Consider the following 24119-nt stretch of genomic DNA (forward strand, 5'->3'; position numbering starts at 1 on the left):
AGATATGAACCCAAGAATCCTGTTTGCCTTGTTGCGAACGCTAATACATTGTTTTCTAGGTTTCAAGTCGTTGCTAACAAATACACCTAGATCTTTTTCACAATCTGAGTTTTCTATTTCCGTGTTACCTAGTTTATACTTAACGTTTGTATTCGTCTTCCCTATCTGTAGTACCTTGCATTTATCAGTATTAAAATTCATTTGCCAGTCTACTGACCACTCATGTAAGGTATCTAGATCTCTTTGAAGGTGTTCAAAGTCACTGTCTGAATTTATCACTCTCCCCATTTTGGTATCATCTGCAAATTTACTAATCCTACTAGTTATACCTAAATCAAGATCATTAATGAATATAACAAACAGCAGAGGGCCTAATACAGATCCCTGGGGAACTCCGCTTTTGACCGCACCCCAGTCTGACTTAAATCCATTTATGCTGACTCTTTGTTTCCTACCAGTTAACCATGACCTAATCCATTTTAATAATGATCCACCTATTCCATGTGCTTCTACCTTCCTTATCAATCTCTCATGAGGGACTCTATCGAATGCTTTACTGAAATCTAAATAAATTATATCATATGACTTATCATTATCTACCGCTTCATATACTTCTGAGAAAAAGCTAAGCAAATTTGTGAGACAAGAACGTCCTTGGGTGAACCCGTGCTGAGAAGAATGAATTAAGTTGAATGTTTCAAGGTGGCTTCTGATTTTCGTAGCAATAATTGACTCTAGCAACTTGCCTATGATTGACGTGAGACTAATGGGACGGTAATTTGATGCAATTGATTTATCACCTTTTTTGAAAATCGGAACTACATTTGCAAGTTTCCAAGCTTCTGGCACTAGGCCCGATTCTAATGGCTTATTAAATAAAACTGCTAATGGATTACTCAACTCATCTCTACATTGTTTTAATATTCTAACATATACCTCGTCTGGACCAGGCGATTTATGAGGCTTCAGTTTGTTAATTTCTTTAAGCACATCGTTACTAGTAATATTGATATTCATCAACATATTTTCTATACTGTCGTTAAATACCTTATGAACTTCTGGAAACTGTGCTAGGTTTTCATTTGCGAATACGGAGCGAAAATGACTATTTAACGTACTACACATTTCTAACTCATCATCAGTCATTTCTCCTGTCGTAGTTTTAAGGGGACCTATTGTATCTCTAACCTTTGATTTATACAGTTGATAAAAAGCTTTGGGGTTATTTTTCGATTCGTTTGCTACCTTGATTTCATAATTTCTCTTTGCTTTCCTAATTTCTGTTTTTACCTGTCTTGTTAGGTTCTGATAGTAACCAAGTAAGTGATTTTCGCCTTTCTTAACTTTTCTATATACTCCTTTCTTTTTCCCTAGAAGATCTAAGAGTCTATTATTCATCCATTTTGGTTGGTTCCGTATCGATCTGAATTTTCTTTTAGGGATGTGTTTATTTTGAGCATTATGGATTGTCGCAATAAATTGTTCATAAGTAGCTGCTAAATTAAATTCGGGGTTCTCCCGTCCTAAGTTGACAGTTTCCGGAGGTGTGGGGGGGATTAATCTTTTGACCATAGGGTCATCCCTTAGGTCTCTCCTTAAGCTACCGTAATTAGCCTTCCTAAAATCCGGGATCAAGGCCGAATTTTCCTTCTTCCTGCCATTCCATATTATGTTAAAATATATGGCTTTATGATCACTGTTTCCTAGTTCGTCTCCAATCCCAACATCTTTTACTAGATTTTCATTATTACTGAGAACTAAATCGAGGATATTATTTCCTCTAGTGGGCGAGTTTATGAATTGATATAAAAAACTATCTTGTACTACTTCTAGAAAATCTTCAGATTCATTATCGCTAAGTTGATTTTTCCAATCTAAGCCTGAAAAGTTGAAATCGCCTAGAATACATACATTGTTTCTATCAGATGCCTTCTTTATTTCCTCCCATAGCAATTTACCATCGTTCCTACTCAAATTAGGTGGTCTATATATAACACCAATGACTACGGACTCATTGCACTCACCAATCTCTACCCAAATACTTTCATTGTTGCTATTTGTTTTAATGTTTGATTTATTGCAGCTTTTTAATGACACCCTGATATACACTGCTACACCGCCCCCTCTCCTTCCTACTCTGTCAAATTTAAATAGGTTATATCCTGGAATATGAAATTCTGCTAAAAAATGTTTGCTGTTTGAATTTATCCATGTTTCCGTTATTGCAATTATATCTATGTTCTCTTTACTAACAATGGCTCTGAGCTGGTCCATTTTGTTACACAAGCTTCTACTATTAGTATAATAAACACTCAATATATTTCTTCCGTTTCTATCTGTTTTACATTTATTACTTTGATGTTTGTTATTATGACTAACTATATTTTCAGCATTATCTACTTCTGTTTCACTGCTGTTATTTTCACATGGTATTTTCCTCTCTTTACCATTGATGGGATTTGGACATATTAAAACCCCACCTTTACTACCCTGTCAACTATCTTCGCTAGCACGGCCACCCCCTTCCTACTTAAATGCACCCCATCCCTTGCATACATACTATCATTACCATAGTACAGGCTCCAATTATCAATGAATGGCGTCGACAGCTCTTTACACTGTTCTTCCAACCAGCAATTGAAACCGATTGCACGGGACATCCATTCACGACTGGCACCACGTCTAGGTAGGATAGAGCAAGCAATAGGAGTTCCACCCTTCACCCTAATCTTATCTAGAGCTTCCCTATACAGCTTACGCAGTTCGACACTGGTAAGCTTACCTACGTCATTGCCTCCTGCACTGAGTAAGACTATGGGGTTGTCTCCACAGTCATCAATGACGTTCTCCACTCTCTCCAGTACTCTACCTATCCCTGCCCCGGGGAGACATTCGAGCTTCCTAACTTTAGTGCAGAGATTGTTACCTAAATACTTCACCATCGAGTCTCCCATGACAGAAACACATTTGACCTTAACTGAGTGTGGTGATTTCTTACCTGCGCTACTCCCTCTCTCCACACTAACAGAGGGAGTAGCACTCGTGGTGTTACTAGCACCTTCCTCACACTCGTCACTTAAGGTGCTGAACCTGTTGTTTAGGTCTACAGCTGAGTGCCTTTTTAGAGTGCATTTTGTAGCACTAGCAGCAACTACCTTCCATGAATCCACTTCAACTTCACCGTCCTTCACGACACTGGCAAAGGTTTTCTTCTCCTCTAAAACTAGCTTCAAGGCTAAGTTTTCGCCCTTGGTGTAGTCGTGGGATTTATTAGCTGTGGTGGAGTAGGGTCTCGTATTTTTACTCTTAGTATTACTACGAGATCTGCACAAATGTGCATGCGTAAATCGCTATTCCAAAATTCCCTACATACATACATACATACATAAATACACTTGTGTATACACACAAACACATACTGTATATACAAAAGTGCATACACCCAAACATTTTTCCACACACACACACACACACAGCCCCACCTAAAGAAACATAACATGCACAAATTCGCTCATATAAGCACATAAACATGTTTGCGAATGCACAGGTACACACGCTTATTTATGAATGCTCATAGTACATTCACAAATTCGCTCACATGCTCGCACACAGTTAAAACGGTGCCACATATTACATATTATAAGCACACACACACACACACACACACACACACACACACACAAATGAACCCTGTTGATCGAAAATTATTTGTTTACTTGTCCCTCGTTACCAAGATCAAAGGGAACCAATTTATTTCGTCTGTGTCACTGATCTGGCGAGACTGAAGTACTGGGTTCAGAATAAAATGTTTTTTTTTCTGTGTACGTGTCAGTTGGTGTGTATTTTAATGTGTGCTTGTAAATACACACACACACACACACACACACACACACACACACACACACACATCCTTGACCACCGACGGGTCAAGGAGTACCTGGCGCTCCTCTGGGAGCAGCCAGGTCAACTGCTAAGTTGACCCATACCAACTCCCTTCCCTGAACCCTCCTCCCACCGGAATATCAACAAGTTCTCGCCAGAAGTTACTATTTCATTTGGCAAAGGAATGGAACCAGTGTTGAATAGTGGTGAACAGTGCTTAAGTCAGTGAAAAACAACTCTGCAGTTGATTCTTATTGATGATTTTTTTCTATGATTTTTCCAGGTACTTCGAGGAGGGAGATCGGTCTATAATTTAGTGGGACGGCGGGGTTCTTTCCTTGTTTTGGTAATAGTGGCCTAATTGAATTTAGTTGGGAAGTAACCCGAGGCCAGGCAGGCGTTTATTGTGGTTTTCAGCCTCTCCATGGCCGGGTTGTTTATGTGGCTGAGGATCTCCTTGGTGATGCCCGAGTAGCCAAGGGTTTTATTTTTGGTATTGGAGATGACTGTTTTGAGTTCTTCCGAGGTCATTGGTTTGGACAATGGGCTGTCCTCTCTCATATCTTCCCATAAGATTTCAGGGGATGGCTGAGCGCGGTGTTTCTGGCCCTGGAGTTTATCAAGGACGAGCTCCTCGTGGGTACCATCTAATCCCCTGTTCTCCTCTTTTGTGATTCAGAAGATATTCCTCCATATGTCCCTGAATATGGGTTCTTTATCTTGATCGTCATATATTTTACTACCTGTGTGGTCATTTGTATATGGTGACTCATTGTGGCTGGAGTCTTTCAGTCTCTTAACTCGACGCCCATTTACGGTTGCTTTGTTCCAGAGATTTTTTTTTTATTTCCTCCCGTATTCTGCGGTATGTAATGTAGCTTACTATGTCCCAACCATGGGTCTCGTCTCTCTGTTGTAGCAGTTGGAATTGATTGGTGAGGGCTATGAGTTCTGGAGTCTGTCGTGGGTGAGGAAGTGTTCTGTTGCGTTTGAGAGGGGTGGCCTCTTGGTAGGTTGTTCATCGGCTGGTTGTCTATGGTCTGCAGGATTGTCGTGTCTTTGGCCTCAAGTTTGGTATCGCTATTGGTGTTGCTGAGAAGGTCTTGATTATTGGTAGGTGGTCGCTGGAGGTTACAGGACCTTGTTCAAAGAGATAGTTGTGAAAACATATGTCGTTTGTTATTGCTATGTCTGGAGTAGTGCCTGAGTTCCTATTGTAGAACTTGGGGGAAGTCCGGGCCTATGAGCTGTTTTTTTTTTTTTTCGTTATGAGGCCAGTGAGGCCTCTCCCAACATTGTTGGTTGTCCTCTTACCATTAAGTAGAGGATGTCTGGCGTTCATGTCCCGATGATGTAGGTTGGGTGATGGTATGATAGAAGTGTGTGGAAGTCCCCGTACGGTAAGTAGTCCCTGCGTGGTGGGAGGTAAGTTGTGGCTAAATTGCTTGGTTCTGTGGTCAGGCTGAATTGAATAGCGAGAGTTTCAGAGGTGAAGTCGTCTATGATTCTGTGGTGGACATCTCTTTTTATGGCGATGGCCACCCTGCCATTCGGCTCCTCTAATAGATTGGATTTATGGATCCTATAACCAAATATTTTAAATTCCTCAGGAACCCTTTTTTGCCTTGTGAGTTTATGAGTATAATATCTGGGTCAACTTGGTTGTACTGGTTGGACAAACTGAATTTTATTAGTTCTCCAGTGGAGGACGTTGTAATGCATTATTTCCATTGCCTTACGTAGCGTGTCCATTGATTCTTGTTCTTGGTTTTACTGCGTGGTTTTTTTTGTGGTTTGTTCTCTGTGCGTCCATTAATCATTTTGTTGATCTTCGCTCTGGTTGTCTTTTTGAAGCAGTTTGTAAAATCGATCTGTTTTTGTTTAATGGCCTTGAAGATGTCCATCTCGGAAGTGGAGTGGTCGTACTTCCATTTCATCTTGTCATCACTTACTCCTTTTGCGACTTCATCACGTGTACAGTCCTCGTTGATGTGGTCTGGTATGTAGATGCATAGCTTTAGGACTTTACCTGATAGATCGCTTGGAATCTGGGAGACAGGTATTGACCCTGGTGTGGGTCCTTGCGTATCCACAACCGAGACTACTGTTGTCTCCTCTGGGATTGTTGGAGTCTGGGAGACAGGTATTGTCTCTGGTGTGGGCACTTGTGTATCCACATCCGAGACTACTGTTGTCTTCTCTGAGATTGCTGTACTCAGGATTTGTGAGTCTAGGTCAGTAGATTCTAGGTTGCTCAGTGCAGTTGACTGATGCTCCTGACTCTGCTGACAGGGGAGGCTGGTCAGTGTATCTGCCTGTTTCTCAGGTTCCTGATAGTGGGGGAGTTGGTGGCATCTGTTAATGGGTTTTATACGTTGGATGAGGATGTTGCCCTGAACAATTTTGGGATGGGCAGATTGTGGTAGCGTCGGCATTTTTCGAGTATTGTTTGAAAGCAATCTGGGTGCAGAACTTCCTCCTCATGGGCGTGTTTGACAATCATGTTAGAGTGGCACGGTCATGGAGGAATCAGTCTTTGACTTCCAACATGACTGCAGGGTCTGTAGTGACTGCAGGGACCATAATGACTGCAGAAGTCGGGATCCCTACCGCCACCACATCTCTGTATGTCGGTGCAGTGACTGCAGGACTCGGGAGCCCCACTGACATACTATAGGTGTAACAGACAACCGAGCAGAGATGAGTTAACTGCCGGCTAATATATTAGTTTTATTTGGTTTACAGTGGTGCATATCTAGTACAGGGTACCACTGTTTATCTTACGTTGCCATATTTTATTATTATTATTATTATTATTATTATTATTATTATTATTATTATTATTATTATTATTATTATTATTATTATTATTAGTAGTAGTAGTAGTAGTAGTAGTAGTAGTAGTAGTAGTAGTAGTAGTATTATTATTATTATTATTATTATTATTATTACTATTATTATTATTATTTAATTATTATTATTATTATTTTTATTATTATTATTATTTTTATTATTATTATTATTTTTATTATTATTATTATTTTTATTATTATTATTATTATTATTATTATTATTATTATTATTATTATTATTATTATTATTATTACTATTATTATTATTTTTATTATTATTATCATGATGATGATGATGATGATGATGATGATGATTTCTGTATATTTATGACTTCTTGTAACATGGGAAGGAACTATTTATATGTGAAAGGTTATGATACTGGGATTATTAGGACTATTGATTATGTGAAATGTGGCACCGGTGTGCTTAGTTTTGGCGCGACCGGTGGTGTTCGGGTCCCTGACACCACCGACCCGAAATTCGGGCAGTGAAGTGACCCACCGAGAGGCGGCCGGACGTCAAGCAAGAAGGTGAGAACCACAGTGTTAGGTCCAGCCCTAGCTTACGCTTCTATGTTTATTTATGGGTAAACCGTGCACCACCTTAGAACGTTAGTTAGGCCTAGAGTTATATTTGATTTTAGTTGTGTTTGCAGTTAAGTATTGTGAACTATTTTCTGTATTCTTCATATAAGTGCTATGGATTAATTTTTCATAATTAATACTTCTTCGTTTGTTTTCCTATCAGTGAAATTTATTCTTAGCATTCGCCATTAACACCACATTTCAAAGCCCTTCAACCTCTTTCTGGTGTTTGCTGAAAGTGTCCACGCTTCTGACCAATACCTCAGTCCTTTCCCTATAAAACCTTTCAGCAGCCTTTTTTTCTCAAATTTAAGTTAATGTCCCTTTTCATTAGGTCTTTCAGACTATTAAATGCTGTTTTTGCTTGCCATATTCTTGTTGTGATAATTTCCGTACATCTACCATCACAGCTAATGTTACTTCCCAAATACATACAAATTTCTACTTATTTTATTTCCATGTTTCCTCCCATAATTTTTATTTTAGGATTTATATCCAATTTGGAAGCAACCATTACTTATTATTTAATTAATTTATTACGTCCCAGGGGGCGACAAGCCTAGTCACAAGATCGTACGGTCAGACACTAATGCAGTGGTACTCGTGTCTCGCAGGACACACTAGACTTGTGATATGGAGACATTGATGTGAGTTGAGGACAATGGGATTTAGTACTCACTAAAGTGTGGGTAGCGTACAAGAATTATATCTAAATTATTATGTATAAGTAGGTGGTGACATATAGTGGTTAGTGACTCTTCCTGTGGTAGGAGGTCCCTAACAGTGAGGCAGTCAAGGCAATAGTGTTGAGTTGAAGGGTGTTAGCATTGGGACAGTTACATAGTTTACAAGAAGAGAAGTGCAGGTCATCCCCCACCTCAGATACTTGCCAGATAGGTCTGTATCCTAACCTAATACGAACCGAGACAACATTTTGTCTGTGGACCATAAGTCCATGTCGACGATAAAAAGGTGGATACGGAAGAAAGTGATGATAATATTGGGTGGATATACTCTCAGCCCGTTCACTATCCCCGCGATGTATTGTAGGGAGAAGAACAGCTGAATGTATTCTCTTTCGTTAGCAGAGGAGGGAGGGTGTAGCCCCAGCAGCAGGGAGAGCCAGTCCACAGGTATTCTTCGCGAGACGAACAACGGTGACATTGTTTGTTATTCCAACATGAGATGGAACCCACAAAAAATGTATGACAAGAGAATTATCACAGACTAAAGCTAATAGACGTAACAACTGTTGAATTAAAGGGGGACATAAAGGCTTAGAGGAGGAGAGGGCCTGCATGGAGGGCAGATTGAGAATAACAAATGATTTTACCGTTCAGTCTCCTCGGAAGGAGGTGATAAACTGCATCCAAAAGTCTATGTAATTCACTGTAGGTTGAGCTCGACCAGTTCAGAAGTCTACGGCCGACCCAACCTCCCGCCGGTGGGTCCACATCCAGTGAGAAGAGAGCGCACCCCGCACTCCCGTCTGCCTGTAGGGAACCGTCGGTGTATAGATGGTGTACTGCAGGGACTGAGGTAGAGGCTCTGTGTAATGTGTATGGTCTCCAGAGCTGATTGTTTCTGAAGTAGAGAAGGGTCCGCCTTTGTGGAGTGAGTAAAGGTCACTGCTGGACAGGGAATCATCCTGGGTGGAGGACCGTGATCAACCTCTGCTACGGGAACATCAATATCGAGGTTCTGAAGCACAAAACAAATTATTTTGATGAGGGTGAGACCACCCTGCCGAAGTAGAGGCCGAGGTGAATTTAGGTCAAGGGAAGTTCTAATGACAAGAGAATAATGGGGGTCAAGGTGGGGGAGTGAAGACATTTGACACTGAAGCAGGAGACATTAGCGTATGTTCTCCCAACAAGGGAAGGAAGATTGAGTTCAGTTTTCATGTTGACTATCTTGGTGGAGGTGGGACAACCCAGGATAAATCTCATGATTTATGTAAGCAGTTCTGGCTACAGGGATAGAAATCCCGGCAGCATTGTTGGTGAGCCACGTGAGAGGGGTTAGACGCTGTTGCAGTCGATCTATGAGGTCCTGGACGATGGGATGGACACATTGTCGTACAGGTGTAGCTGGAGTAATCCGTACAGGTGCACCCAGGTAGATATACTGCGTACACGGAAGGATAACGCTGTCTCCCACATTGAATTCTGGGAGTGTCCCCGGGTTACGAGGAGAGAAGATCCTACTCTTGTCTGGGGAGTGGATGAGACCACAAACAGAAGACGACCCTGAGAATGAGTTGAGGAGGGGTTGAAGATCTTCCTGAGACTCAGGGTGAATGCAAATATCATTTGCGTAACAGCTAACTGTGATACCGGGAATGTCAGGAAAAGGAAGTAGGTGATGCAGAAGGACATTAAAGAGAAAGGAAATAAGAACACCACCCTGTGGAGAACCAAAATTAAAGTCCTTGGTAGAGCTACATGTCCCTTTAAAGAAGACACGGGAGGTTCTGTTCCGGAGGTATCCACGAATCCATCTTAAGAAATTATTTTTAACACCGAGGTCTACTAGCTGATCAAGGATAATATCTCTATTTCCAGCACCAAAAGCGCTTTTAAGGTCGATGAAGGCTACGGGACTCATGGAGGACAAGCGAGTATAAAGTTCCATGAGACAGCGATGTGTACTCCGTTGTGGTAGGAAACCAAACAAGCCGGATGACAGTTTGTCCTCCAGCCGAAATATGAGACGAGTAAGTAAAATGAGTTCCATCACCTTGCTGAAGCAAGAGGTGCTGGAAATGGGTCTGAATTTGGTAGTGCCACATTGTGGAATGGGTACTATTGTGCTGGAGGTCCAGGCACTAGGCACATACCCCGTGCGGAAACAGATTGTAAAGCAGGAGGAGGGGGTTGCCGGTGTGAGGGCGCGTGTGTTTTGCAACACCTACACCACCCTTATCTTACTTACTTCTCTTGTCTTAGTTCTTACTCTTACTCTAGTTCTTACTCTTACTCAGTTCTGTCACATATTCTTGGTAGCATGGACATTCTTTTGGTAGCATGGTCATTCTTTTGGTAGCATGGTCGAGGGTCTAGGCACATGGGTATGGTAATTCTGGTATCAAGTCACTTGGACGGAAATAAAGGTAAAATACTGTGGGAGAAATGAATACACCTAAAGTACTCTAAAAACAAATTTATTAATATGAAATCAAAGGGATAAAGATATATTATTAATCATATAACTACCAGGCTCAACTCCTGGGCTTATTGCAGACTCAGTACTTTCTTCTTTACTTATTTTCTTATTTACTTATTTTCTTATTTTTTTACTCAACAGTAATTACTCAGATCTTACACTCTTAATGCACACAACCTTACTGGTGTTACATTACATGGCATAGCAGGACCAGTTCCTTGGCCCTACTCACAATACGTAGTACATGGCACTCATTGTAGATTACATTACTCAACATCCAAGTGGTACTTCTCAGTACAGTTACAAGACCTTACTCAACATACACGTTAATAATGAAATCAGCAGATACCTGGGTCCACTACCCAACACTGGATAATTATTTCCAACTAATTATCCCTAACATACATGTTACAACACTCTTTGTGGACATATACTTCCAGGGTGCGTCCCAGGGTAGAACACTGAGATTCACGACCGTTGTTATTGTGTGTGGTAGCCAGACACATGGCGAGTCTGGGGTCTGGCACCACGAGGCAGTGGAGCACATTAATCAGGCCGCATCGGTGCCATCGTTTCATATATGGTTCCTGCTGGGTATCTACTACATCCGGGGCAGTTGTTGAGCGATGCAAGAATCACAATGGGCGGCGTCAGGGGACGGACTGGGAAGCATGACAATACAAACTCTCTTGTCTAGACGACAGACATATTTACGTTATATTAGTTCTTACACTGGGTGAATGACAATTCAACTGTTAAAGCATGAACACTGATGCACACTGATATTCACTACAATTGACTGAATTAACTGAATGGCTACACATAAACATACCTGGAACAAACATTGGGGCGGCGTCAGGGGTCGTCGATGATGATGATAATAATGAAGTAAAGTGGCAAATGACTTTGCACTGGGAAAGGAGAGGAGAGAGAGAGAGAAGTAAAGCATGGAAACGGGAAGAAAAGTGGGAGGGGTAGATAGCAGGTGGGCTGTCCACCTAGCGGAGACGAGTTGAAATGATGGGGTGGTGGCCGCACGCAGCACACGCCCGCCGGCTCAGGGAGGGAGGTTGAGGGGGGGATGGGAGAGGGAAGCTAAGCTAGCTAGGTATTCATTATTGTAATGGGTGTTAATTTTTGTTTGTCCGATGGTGGTGTTATTTGTTCACATATATGTGTAAAGTGGGTCTTGTTCTGCTATGTCAGCATGGAGGCTCTTGGGCCACCAGCTGTGTGTTTTAGTAGTTCCTTCTTCTTTTAACTTGGAGAATAATGGGTCCTCCATCTCTTCAAGTTTGATCCATATTCTCTGTGCTTGGCTGTGTGTACGTATGTTCAGTGGTTCGATATTGTATAATTCGTGAAGTTCTTGTATTTTGGTGGTGTATGGCGGGAGTTGCTTTGATGCTCTACGGATAGCTTTGTTTTGTACTGCTTGAAGTTTAAGTTGGCTGGATTTGCTGATCGTGTTGAGTGGTATTGGTGGATATTCTAGGTGAGGGCGGACAAGTGCTTTGTATAGATGTAGTTGAATTTTGGTGTCCATTTTGCTGAATCGTCGTAGTTTCGTGAGTTGTGATTGGGCAGTCTGTTTGCGTTGTTTTACGTGTTTTGCTATGCCTGTTCTTGTTATTGTGAGTCCCAAAATTTTGCCTTCGTTGGAGTATTGTATAGGTACGTTGTTGACTGTGATTGGTGCAGGGTTTATTTTGGCAATGTGTATTATCATTAGTTTCTGTGTATTGGTTTGAATTTTCCACTTTTTTTCATATTCGTTGATTTGCTCGATGGCGTGGGCTGTTTTCCGTGCCATCATCTGTTTGCCCTTGCCTGGATGTCGGATGATTTGGGTGACGTCATCAGCATAAGCGACGTATCGCGATGCACGGGTATATATATCCCTGAGTTGCCAGTGATCGCTACTCACGCAATGACAATAATCACAAACAAACTAACTGTTACTCATTCAAAGATGACCCTCAGTTGACAAAGGTCTGGCGAATTACTTGAGTTGATATACACAGACTAATTCAAGATTTAGCTTCCCAGGAGAAAGTGGAATATACAACGCATTGATAACTGTCTTGGGACACTGGGAGGGAAACACAAGTGTAGCGTCTATGGGGAAAAACACGTCTTCTCAGGGGTCGCTAACCCACTCATGTTTTGCCGTCGTGGAGTTTGATAAGAATCATTAGTTAGATAGATCAGCAGTCAACGTGACCATGACAAAGGGGACTTTCAGGAGCAAACGGAGAACTGAGTGGGTGACACCGTCATCACCGAGGGTAGTTAAGAACATAAGAACATAAGACTGGAGAAAACTGCAGTGGGCCTATTGGCCCATACTGGGCAGTCCCATTTACACCCAACCCCTATTGCTCATATAAGCATCCAACCTATGTTTGAAGCTATCCAGCGTATTCGAGTTAATGATGATTTTTGGCAACTTGTTCCATTCATCCACTGCCTTACTCCGAATGAGGGCACGCCGCAGTTCCCCCTCGATTAACTCAACCGTATCCTCTTCATCGACCTTCGACAACGCCGCAATGAAACGGAGGGCGAGGAGATTTGACTGGGAGGACAGAGCCTCTTGAATGTGCTCCGGGAGATTACGGGCTTGGGATTATTCAGACCATGTTTCGACAAGATCTTGTGCGTACTCTGCTGGGCTGTGGTGAAGGGCACCAGAGGACTTTTTCTTGACCACCTTGTTGATGAGATGCCACATGAATCCCACGCTAGTCTGATGGTTAATGCTGTCTGGGAGATTACGCCAGGATTCAGTCCGAACACATTGCTGGAGGGCAATAAGATCATCTCTGGATGACTAGTACTGATGGAAGCGGTCAAGGGTCGGTTCACCTTGGAATGAGATACCATCCTCCACAGCCTTCTTTTCCGCCTGGAGGATACATTCATCAAGACTCCAGGCGTAGGCTTCGGAGCGACGTTTGATGTGTAGCCGAGAGACGTAGTGACTGTGGAAGTTATGTGTGGAGTTCACCAGAGAGGAGTATAACTTCTCCGGGGACTTTAAATTGAATGTGGGGAGAAGGTTAGACATGTACGAGATGTATGTACGACAGTACTTCGGAAGGATAGTAATGCTGGCACGACTCTGTATAGGGGAGGTCCAACTGGAAGTGAGTAATGGAGGCTGAGGGCGACGAGGTCGGAGAAGAGTGTAGGGATGGATGAGGACCTTACATGGGATGCCACTAACCCAGAAGTTAAGATGTGATCAAGTGTACATCCACGAGAGTGAGTGGCACCACCAGTATCCCAGCGAGATAGCTGGTGACGACGAATGTACTCAAGAAGACGAATCCCATTTTGGTTGGGATTAGGAGAGAGGTCCCCAAACTCAGGGTGTCGAGCGTTGAAATCTTCCATGTAGATCATGTCAGAGATTGGAGTAGTGAGGACAGAGAAATTAATCCTGACAGGGGCAGAGTAGACGCTGCATAGACGGATCTTGCTGTCGCCCACTGCTATCTTAAGAAGCTGGAAGGTCATATTGTTATCCTCAGAGCAGCGAAGAAGTCGATGTGGTATGGAGGAGCGGACGTAACTGATGAGACCATTCCTAACAAGATGAACATTAGGAATGTAACTTGTAAACGGAGGAGCCTTCCCTCGAAATAGAGATAGGGCAGTAAAGGCTTCTTGGATGAATATAACATCCAGATGATGGTGATAAACATAACCTTTAAGTGCAGAGAGTTTCGTATCGGTTCTGATTCCACAGGCATTCCATGAAGAAAAAAGTTGATATTGAATGGCCGCTTCAAGCCTTTCCTCAATAATAAAGAAAAAAATTCGTGCGTCATGCACTGAACCGAGCCACCTTGCCACAATGTCTATTAATTTGTATGTAGCATCAAACACTACTTGTACATTTAGGCTGTGGTAGCGATTCCGGCTAACATATAAATGTTCATTTACACTAGGATCCACAATTTTTATGTGTGCCATAAATCGCACCCACAACACCGGGAACCCACCAATTTCAATGAATTCAGCTTGCTTTCTTTGAATTTCTCTCTGGGTGAGTGGGGAACTTCACAAACTGCATTACAAAAAAATGTTTGGATCAGTTAGTGCATTCAGAGTTATAGTGCGGCTGATAATAGGCTGAGTGGTTCCAAAATCATCACTGCTACACAGTTGCATTCTTCCAGTCGCTAAATAACGCAAGGTTATGGCCACTTTCATCTCTGGGGTTAGAGAGCCCTATTCCTCCCAGTTCTACTTTGTAGTGTTTCCCTCACTAAATCAGTCACTGTCATGATACCTGCACGGTCCAGTCGTTATCCCATGATGAGTTCAGAATCACTATATTCATTAAACATATCTCTCCTTTCCCGATAAATGAGTTGCCGCCGCTGATGTTGTAGTTGGTTCGCCATGGTATCAACTAACAGACGACTATTACGGGACTTAAAAGTGCTCCCGAGATCTTTTAACTTAAAACTATTATTAAGACCCTTAAAAGTTGTGTGTATATACCATTAGTGCTTAACAGGAAAATATCAGCCTCAACAATTGTTTGCTAGCACTTAAAAGTTTTGTGTACAAATATTTTATCAAAAGTTCTATCGAAGTCCAACAACTTGAAATTTCACAGGTGACACGGTGTTGATAACTGGGTTTTACTATAGTTCTCTGCACAGACTGGAGGTAGTCGACCCACTAGATTCATCAGAATTGGGAATTGCAGGGAGCGCTCACTCACAGCCCCCGTTGACGTTGCATGTTGTATGCAACCATTACTTAGTCTTTACAGGATTAACTCTTAAACCACATTTTTCACCTTTTCCATTACTGTAATCTGTTAAGGAGTTTTTGTAAAGCCTCTTTACTCTCTGTGATAAGAGCAGTATCATCTGTATAGCATATATTTGATATTACTTTACCATTAACTTTTAATCCTCAGTTATCACTTATAACTTCTTTCATTAAGAATTCTGAATATATAAAATACAATGTTGGAGACAGAACACAGCCTTCTCTTATTCTCTGTCTAACTAGGAACCAATTAGTAAGCTCATTATTTACTAAAACTGCAGCTTCCTGGTGTCTATATTTTCCAAGGTCTCTAAGTTTATTGTGTTTTACATTATCAAAAGCTTTTTAAAAATCAATAAAACAGTTATACAAAATCTTTGGACCTCTATTACCGGGGGGGGGGGGCCCAAAAAATTATTTTTCAATGCTCCCCCGGGGGATTATATTTATATATATATATATATATATATATATATATATATATATATATATATATATATATATATATATATATATATATATATATATATATATAGTACTGCACTACAGGATCGATTGGAGTGATGCTCGGGGGTTCATTCTATGCGGTACAAATGTATCCAAATCTAATATACAATATAAACACAGAAAACACCATTGCACACCAATATTTTGGTGCATAATATTCAGATGATTAGTGCCGCTTGTTCCATTGATTCGGATCAAACTTTTCAATTTTCTTCTCTTACCAATAACTGATAGCTGATAGAAACTTAAGATGCGTTCACTTTGTCGTTAACACAATTCAACACACAACAACTAACATTTGACATTTTAATTTTAAATAGCTGCAGCTAGGTCAAGCAGCCATCGTATATCAAAGATTACTGAATCTACCCCGAGTTTTTCCCAGAATGCATTTCGGTAAACAGCCGATGACGTAGTTATGGAATAGAGATATTGGGTATCATGTAATACTAGATTGTGAAAGTATGAGAGAGCAAGTTGATTTAAAAAGTATAGAAATATGGGACTAACTAACGTAGATAACTAACGTAGATATTGTAGTGGAGTATATAGGAGAAATATGTCAGGTGAGCAGTAACCTTTCTTTGGTACGTGAGGTTTACAAATTACAGTCGTGTAATCCTTTACAGTGGGGCTTGGCGCTTAGGTGACTAAATGCGGTACTCAAATCTGTAACAGATATCGGTTCCGAGATGTCATTTATATATTATAAAAAGGAAAACCTTTTGTTGACGTTCAGAAATCTGAGCCTGGCTTCCCAGTGCTCAAAACGCATTAACCGCTTTCTACTGGTTTACTTTACTTTCTGCCTTTAAGATTAATCTTAAACAGTGAAGCCAGGTATGCGTTTGGTTTCCATTCATGGGCCTTTACTAATCTTGTGGGAATTTTGCTGTTTCTATAAACCCTAACTTGCGTAAGTCAATAGTCTATTCTTTTCTAGTTACTTATTGCCCCTGGCTCAAACACGACTGTGGTCATGTTACCCTGCTAAACATGACCTTGAGATCAAGATAAGGTGCCATATACACATATTCTCCTTGGCTATGACCAACCTGCAGTTGAACTTGAGTGACTCGCCAGGTGTGTGAACTTGACTTCCCTATCAGCTATTGATCTTGAGTGACCCTTCAGCACGTGATGGTAAGTGGGTGTTGAAACCCATCAAGACGTGCCTGGGAGTCCGGGCCACTCAGACAACAATAGCCAGCACAGACAATGGTTGCACTCCTGCTATCAGTCTTCGGCTTTGTCTGCCTCACGTCGGAGGTTCATGGGTGATCTTTGTAGTTAATGGTACATGATTTATAGTGCTGGGCTGTTGTTCTCACATTGTCAGTGATACCATAGCTGTGAATACGAGCGCTTAATAACCACGGTGGTTAAGAAAAACAAATATTTTGAACGTCTATACCAGTAGTCCCCAACCTTTTGTAGGCTCAGGGCCACATTTATTATTGGAAACATAGTGGAGGGTGCCAAGACTTTGGATCTACATTCAAGAAACATACTCTGGGCCCGGTCTGGGATAAATACACACGTCCTGTACACGAAAGTTGTATCAAGTTATTAGATATTTTCATCAATTTCGCTTTTACAAGGAATCCCAAATAATACAAAATTTTCCAATAAACGCTTGCAGGCTCCATAATATGGTTCCGGACGCCTGCGAACTACAGGTTAAGGACCTCTGACCTATACAGTACAGTAGTTTTTTCTCATTTCAGTGTATAGAGTATAGACTATTATATTTTATAATTTTGTTTTATGTTTTTTAAGCTTGATTTTTTTCTATAAATAGTTTTAAAATTAAGTTTCTTGTATTATTTATAACTGTACATGTTCTATTATTTTTCAAACAGTGCTCTGCCTTTTCCGATTCTTAATTTTCTTCTATCTCTTAAAAGCAGTCTTCAAAACTTTATGTTGGTAGCCTCCTCCATACATCCTCCCAAGTTATCTAGAAGCCTATGGTCGTTTGATCACACTCAACTACAGGGGAGGAATAAAGGTTTTATGGTCATTTATGGAAGACAAGCTTAGAATAACCTTTTCGACTTGGGTTTCTCAGAACATCACGAGGATCTACAACCGTCACCTTACCTAGATTAGTACATGTAGAATAACAACATGATCAAATAGTGTCATCGAAAAACCACAGGTGGCGAATAATTAGTAAGGCCAAATTAATTAAATATTTCCAAGGCACTAAGGCAGGAAAATACCTAAATATATACCTTTGTTTTTTATACCAAGGATACATTATCAGCATGTTCAGAAGTACCTATATTGAAATTCTGAACAAAATCGAGATTTCAAGATTACCGCTGAAATGATGAGCCTTTAGTAATCTTTGGGCCGAAAAACACCTTTCTCTCGGTAGTGGATAGCAATGTGTTTAACTATTACATTACATCCAGAATAACACAAAAACGTGAAAAAGTGCCATCGCAAAATCATATGCGGCGAGTAATAAGCTTTGGTAAAGTAATTGGAATTTTCCAAGAGACATAAGAATAAGTAATTACTGAAATATCAAATTTTCCACCATATCCTTAGCCGATATATTCAAGGGTACCTATACGGAGATTCTGAAGAAAATCTAAATGTTCAAGGTTATGGCTGAAACTGTGAAATTTATTCCGGGCCTAAAAGATAAAAGCACAAAATATTAACGCGGAAAAATTAGAGGACGCAAGTAATTACTGTTGAAAAATTAAAGGACATTTTCACTTGTCATTACGATGAGTAATTATCCACTTTTTTTTATCCCAGGTCCTTATTAGGGAAATTAATAAGTAAATATAATAAAATTTGGAGGAAAAATATGAAAATATGGTTGGAATACCACTTTTTCGGGGAATTAGAAATCAATGTGTTAAACTACTTCAGTACTTCCAGAATAACAGGCGAGTGATTAGTGTTGTTAAATTAATGAGCTTATTCCAAGAGTCATTTTGTCAAGTAATTCTCTAAATTGAAGCTTTTTGTGCCCATATCTTTAATCAGCATGACGAGGAGTACTTCTGGCTAAATTCTATATAATATAATAAAAATTTATGATAGTATGGCTGGGGCAGTTAAGCTTACCCCTTACTGATTTTTGGAAGCTCAAAACACCTTCCTCGCTGAATTAAAAATTAATTTGTTTAAATACTTTAGGACTGTGCCTCCAAAATAACTGAAAATACAAAACATCGACATGAAAAAATTAAAGAAAGCGAGTCATAGCTATTGTTAATTTACTTATTCTTTCCAGGAGACATAAGGACAAGTATTTCTCCATATTCCAATTTTTTTATCCGTAATCCTTAATGAGCTTAAAGAGGAATGTTGTACCTATATAGAGGTTTTGATGAAAATCAAAATTTTTGAATTTATGTCTGGAAAAAAAATAAGGTTTACCAACGTGTGTGTGTGTGTGTCAGGCTTGGATCAATTAGTAATTGTAATTAAAGCTGGTTGTAATTAATTAAACAATTCTGAGTAATTGTATTTGTAATTGAACTTTGAGAATAAAAAGTAATTGTAATTATAATTGCAATTTCCTGTTCAAGTTTAATCCAATTACAATTACGCCATGAAACTGGGACATTATGAAATGCGAAGGATTACTTAAATATTGATAAAAGTATAATGGGTACCAATATACGGTCCTTATACACTTGACAATACATACGTTCGGAAGTCGGGACTAGAGTTAGTCACGTTTAATACTTGTACGCCAAGCGGCCCAGCGTCAACAAGGCTGTCGATTTGCTGAGTGGCAAGAAGAACAGGAACAAGAAATTATCTCATATGGAGATTTCAGCACTAAAGGAAGCTGTGACAGTCCTTGACCCATTCAGAGAGGCAATGGAAGAAGTTGAAGGTGAGAAGAAGGTCACCATCTCTACAGTTGGACCAGTAATTCTTGGTCTAGAGCAATTCTTGAAACAGGTACTTGTTTCAGGGTTCTCCTACTGTGACAATTTGGCCAGAGTCTTATATGAAGCAGTGAAACGGAGACTTGGTCCAATTCTGGAAATTCCTGACATTGTAGCAGCATCCTTCTTTGATCCTCGATTTAAGTTGGAGTGGTTACCATCTCAAGAAGAAAAAAAGTAGTGGTCCTTCGACACATCAGAACAGTTTTTGCGGAATCTGACTCCCAGTCCAAAATACTGAAGGAAACAATGGGGACAAAGGACCAAGAGGAGCAGCGTGAATCATCTGAACCCACTCAAGTTTACAAAAGAAGCCTCGCCTTTTTTCTTTTATGCCTCCTGCAACTAAAGGTGAGCAGAAGTCACACAGATAAGTTTGAACAAGTGTTGATGGACTATATAGGGGAGAGCTGTGTCCCTGGCCAGAGTAATGTTGGGCTGCACAGTCCAATTTCACTAATATAAAATGTTGAAATTAATTACATATAAAAATTTCAAGTTTTTTACCCATGTTCGGACTACATAGTTAAATTTTGAAGTACCAAGCAAGCACATTTTATATCAGATTCTGCACTTTATTGTGGTTATATTTTTGCTAACATTTTCTGTCACTATAATTCATTCCTATTCAATTCACAAACATTGAAGCTGATCATAAATATCTTTGTTGGACTTGATCAGCAAAAGTTCCCAGAAGGTGGCAACTCCTAGCTGCGGTCTGTTAGGGGTGAAAAAATTACCCACTCCACTAAACACTCTTTCTGACGGTGCTAAAGTGCCTGTGCAGCCCAACAATTCTCTGGCCAGGTGCTTCAGGAGTGCATCTTTGGAGGAAAATCCCTCCAATAGACCAAGGAGTCCACGTCAAATGGGACACAGCCCTCCCCTATATAGTCCATCAACACTTGTTCAAACTTATCTGTGTGACTTCTGCTCACCTTTAGTTGCAGGAGGCATAAAAGAAAAAAGGCGAGGCCTCTTTTGTAAACTTGAGTGGTTCAAATGATTCACGCTGCTCCTCTTGGTCCTTTGTCCCCATTGTTTCCTTCAGTATTTTGGACTGGGAGTTAGATTCCGCAGAGCTCACCAACCTAGGTGACATCCCTAATAACTCGTATCATTGTATCATAGCTGGATAATCGTCATACTCGATTTCGAGTGACAGCAAAGTAGTAGTAAGTAGTGGTAATGCTCTGTGTTATATAGTGCTGTCTTGTGTCTCATAGTGATGAATTGTGTTGTATAATGCTGTCTGTGTTGTATAGTTCTGTATGTATTGTATAGTTCTGTCGTGTGTTGTATAGTGCGACCTGCCATATAATGATCATCATGTTCGCCCCGCAAGCGAGCGGAGCCGGATGTTAATCGATTTGTGGATCGATTTCCAAGGTAATGGTTAGCCCAGTGGTTCTCAACCTTTTTCACTCCATTCCACCCTTGAGGAATTTTCAACATCCTCGTGGCCTCCTTCATTTTTCTCCCAGAACAGACAAACAGACAAGTGATAAAGACTAAAGAAATATAAAGAAGGACAGATAAATAGGACATGAGTTAGAATGGCAAACACACACACACACATTCACATACATAACACGCCCATGCACTCACACATAAAGCACACATACAGTCATACACAAACATGCACACAGGTAAACATTCACACTCAAGCTAGCAAGCTGAAGTGTATTTCCTGTAAGCAAGAACACGCCTCCTTTGACAAGCACTGCCCAACTTGGAAGAATGAGAAGAATAGTGAGTCATACCAATTTGCACTAAAAATGGTAGGATTATATAAGTAAAGAATGAGTACGAACAACAATGGCACCAATAAATAAGGATATAATTAATAAAGGAAGTGTACAAATATTTCACCCACGTAAAGCAGCGCCACAAGAATTATGAAACAAAATAAGTAACACCAATTACGGAGTATATTATGCTTGAGTCAAGCTCAAACACAATATATGGTTCAGAGACAATACACTCCACTGTTTTCGTGATGGTATCCCGGGCCAGACTGAGATCATTCGGTCCTATCACCACTGGCAAAGGGATGACACACGGACACGTACTGAACAAGTCAGTTCAGCAGCTCGGTCCAGCGCCTGTCACACAGACAGGGACTGGACCTGTGAAATCTTAAATAATACGTAAAAAATAAAAAATTACTTAGCACCAGAGTATGTAAATATTAAAATTGTATTGTCGTTATAATTAAACAAAATGACAAAAAAAATGAAAATTCTCTTCTGCCAAGTCAAAATAAGTAAACAAGTTTTGTTTAATTCAGATTCCCAACATTATTTGGAAACGTACAATTTATAACAGCTCGCCGTGGCTCCCCTAAATTCTTGCCGTGACTCCCTTGGGGGCCATGGCCCCCAGGTTGAGAACCACCGAGTTAGGCGGTGCAGTTGGCGAGTTGTCCGGTCTTCTCGGACTATTCCTTGACACTGGGTCATGCAGCTCGTTAACTTAGGGTGTGGTTGATGTTTTGGCGACAGATTCTACACCTTAAACAAATTCACGCCAAGGTAGCCCTTAGCCAGCTATCCTCGTTATACGAGGGGCAACCATTATTTATTTTTTGCTCTGTGTTGCACAGTGCTGTCTCGTGTTGCATAGTGCTGTCTCGTGTTGCATAGTGTTGTCTCGTGTTGCATAGTGCGGTATTGTGTTGCATAGTATTCTTTTGTGTTGCATAGTCTTGTCTTGTATTGTGAAGTATACTGCACCCTTACTTTAATTTGTGTTGTGGTGCGGCTTACTAAAACTTTGTGTTGTGTAGTGCAGTCTTACTGAAATTTTGTGTTGTGTGGTGCAGCCTTACTGAAACTTTGTGTTGTGGCGCAGCTTACTGAAACTTTGTGATATGTAGTGCGGCTTACTGAAACTTTGTGTTGTGTAGTGCAGCGTTACTGAAACTTGGTGTTGTGTAGTGTGGCTGACTGAAGCTTTGTGTTGTGTAGAGCAGCCTTACTGAAACTTTGTGTTATGTAGTGCGGCTTACTGAAACTTTGTGTTATGTAGTGCGGCTTACTGAAACTTTGTGTTATGGTGCAGCTTACTTAAACTTTGTGTTATGGTGCAGCTTACTGAAACTTTTTGTTGTGTAGCACAGCTTACTGAAACTTTGTGTTATGGTGCAGCTTACTGAAACTTTGTGTTATGGTGCAGCTTACTGAAACTTTGTGGTATGGTGCAGCTTACTGGCTTTGTGTTGTGGTACAGCTTACTGAAACTTTGTGTTATGTAGTGCCTTACTGGAACTTTGTGGTATAGTGCAGCTTACTGAAACTTTGTGTTATGGTGCAGCTTACTGAAACTTTGTGTTATGGTGCAGCTTACTGAAACTTTGTGTTGTGTAGTGCTGCCTTACTGAAACTTTGTGTTGTGTAGCGCAACTTACTGAAACCTTGTGTTATGGTGCAGCTTACCGAAACTTTGTGCTGTGGTGCAGCTTACTGAATCTTTGTGTTGTGGTGCGGCTTACTGAATCTTTGTGTTGTGGTGCAGCTTACTGAAACTTTGTGTTGTGTAGTGCGGCTTACTGAATCTTTGTGTTGTGGTGCGGCTTACTGAAACTTTGTGTTTGTGTAGTGCAGCCTTACTGAAACTTTGTGTTGTGTAGTGCGGCTTACTGAACTTTGTGTTGTGTAGTGCACCCTTACTGAAACTTTGTGTTGTGTAGTGCAACTTACTGAAACCTTGTGTTATGGTGCAGCTTACTGAAACTTTGTGCTGTGTGGTGCAGCTTACTGAAACTTTGTGTTGTGTAGCGCAGCCTTACTGAAACTTTGTGTTGTGTAGTGCGGCTTACTGAAACTTTGTGTTGTGTAGTGATGCCTTACTGAAACTTTGTGTTGTGTAGTGCAGCCTTACTGAAACTTTGTGTTGTGTAGTGCAGCTTACTGGAACTTTGTGGTATAGTGCAGCTTACTGAAACTTTGTGTTATGGTGCAGCTTACTGAAACTTTGTGTTATGGTGCAGCTTACTGAAACTTTGTGTTATGGTGCAGCTTACTGAAACTTTGTGTTGTGTAGTGCTGCCTTACTGAAACTTTGTGTTGTGTAGCGCAACTTACTGAAACCTTGTGTTATAGATTGCAGCTTACCAGAAACTTTGTGCTGTGGTGCAGCTTACTGAATCTTTGTGTTGTAGTGCGGCTTACTGGATCTTTGTGTTGTGGTGCAGCTGCCTGAAGCTTTGTGTTGTGTAGTCTTGGCTTACTGAATCTTTGTGTGTGGTGCGACACTGGCTTTGTGTTTGTGTGGTGCAGCTTACTGAATCTTTGTGTTGTGGTGCGGCTTACTGAAACTTTGTGTTGTGTAGTGCAGCCTTACTGAAACTTTGTGTTGTGTAGTGCAACTTACTGAAACCTTGTGTTATGGTGCAGCTTACTGAAAC

This window comes from Homarus americanus, unplaced genomic scaffold (assembly GCF_018991925.1).
Source record: "Homarus americanus isolate GMGI-L3 unplaced genomic scaffold, GMGI_Hamer_2.0 scaffold32929, whole genome shotgun sequence".
In the NCBI taxonomy this organism is placed as follows: Eukaryota; Metazoa; Arthropoda; class Malacostraca; order Decapoda; family Nephropidae; genus Homarus; species Homarus americanus.